The following is a 2,226-nucleotide window of genomic DNA, read 5'->3' as shown; positions in this document are numbered from 1 at the left end:
TAAATTGGTATAATGTATTGAGCGATCATAAAAGAAAAGTCGGTATAAATAAAATTGGAAATAAAAATAAAAATAATCAGAATTAAATGAGATAAAATCGTTCGCCACAAATTTTTATTGATAGAAGAAATTTGTATCTATTTATTTATTTATTGTGATAATTATTTAAAACACGGACATCACTATGAAACTTGATAAAAATATATTTATTCGATACGTTTTCACTCAAAATTTCACTCAAAAAAAGAAAGAATCTGGCAGAAAACGTGATGATATGTTATAAAGCGAATTGTTAAATGTTAGAATTGGGCTACGTTCGAAAATATTATCCGAATACTCCCACGTATCATTTTATCTTTATTCAACATTGGATAATAAGATAATACACTTAGGTGAGTTTATTTTACATTACGCAACTCTAATAGCTATTCAGATAAAAAAAACTCATTTTCTTAACCTGAATAATCGCTTCGTAAAGCAGACTATCGCATTTTTATACTTAATTCTATTACAGTACTTAATTCTCTCATTTCAAATAGAAACGTATCAAATGAATATGGGAGTGTTCTGATTGCGCACATTATCGAAACAGTATTTCCCAATCGGACATGGATTCGGACACACAGCGTTGCTTAGGACACAGATTCGATTGCACCCGAATCTGATTGCACACGAATCCGATTGCGCATCGACCCGATTGCAGACTGTTTTCACACTTTTCATTATCTTTATGAATTAAAAATATTCCAAGCGAATACTGTCTGCAACTTCTAGCGATTAGGCCCAAATGGGTAGGATATGTTACTTTTTTTGTTCGGCGTAACCCCGAACCAATAAAATAGTTTATACACTACAATACTATTTATATGATAAATTTTTTATATGATAAATTTTAATCTTAACAGTACAATTATAGAAGTTGTGCGCCCCTTTACAGGAGGGGGGGGAATGAGAGTCGCTTCGCGTGGATTTATAAATACTTATTTATGTTTTTTTATCATCTACTAATATTTTCCCGTTTTTTTATCATTATTGCGTCTGATTGAGTCTGTGTGCAATCGGGTCGGTGCGCAATCGGATTCGTGTGCAATTGGATCGTGCGTAATCGTGTCCGTGTGCAATCGAGTCCGTGTTCCCCGATTGGGAAATACTGCCATGTCCGATCGATAATATGCGCAATCAAATCTCACTCAATGAGTATATTTTTATTTTGCAATAACATCTATATTCTAAGAGTGAAATCACACGGTGCGAAAAACAACTGCGGAATAGAAAATGCATCATAGAAAGCAATCAATCATCGTTATTCTACGTTATTCCAAATAATGCTAATTGGTTATTTCAATGATGTATTCTCTATTTCGCAACCCCTTTTCGTACCGTATAATTTCATCCTAAGGCTATATTCCTATCCGAGGAAAATTTTACTCAGAAATAACTTTGTAGTATACGTTACATGTCTTATATATATTTCGAATAAAATTTTTTTCGGAAAGAATGTTTTGGAATATAACTTAAATAAATATTATACTTACATTCTGCTGTTCCACGTTTAAATCTTTGATTTAAACATAAGAACGATGTCGCTAAAAGTTGGATTAATCCAACTTCTATCTATTCAGTAACTCCCTAGAAATTAAAATGTAAATCTTACATCTTAATTAATAGACAGTTACTACATAGATTATAAAAAAAATCTGCAGCTAGTGATTACCCAGTAACGAATTAGAAAACTTGTCTAGTCAGTACTATCTAGTCAATACTATCTAGTTACTACGTTATATTAAATCATATTTGTTTTGAGTAACATGTATGGACAATTCGAAACATCTCCATCGACAGTGTAGCAGTAGAATAGTACGTGGTGAGCAACTCAGAAGCTGGAGTCCCGGGTTCAAATTCTATCAAGTAAAAAAGACTTTTTCCAGATACGATTTAAATTGTGATTGAGTGGTATATAAGATTTTCAATAATATTGGGGGTACAAATTAGTTCGGTCCGTTTTTTTGTGTTCAAAAATGCATTTATTTCAAAACAAAATGAATAAACAGATCAATTAAAATATTGTCCATCACTGCCTACTACTTTTTCCCATCTCTCAGGCAATTTTCGAATTCCATCTCGAAAAAATGACTCATCTTTGGAGGCGATCCAAATTTTGGAGTCAAATTTTCGATTTCTGCGTAAAGAAGTGAACCGGTGCCTTGTTGCATCCTTCGAAATTAA

This window comes from Atta cephalotes (genome assembly GCF_000143395.1).
Source record: "Atta cephalotes unplaced genomic scaffold scaffold00026, whole genome shotgun sequence".
NCBI lineage: Eukaryota > Metazoa > Arthropoda > Insecta > Hymenoptera > Formicidae > Atta > Atta cephalotes.
Note: the sequence above shows the minus strand (reverse complement) of the source record.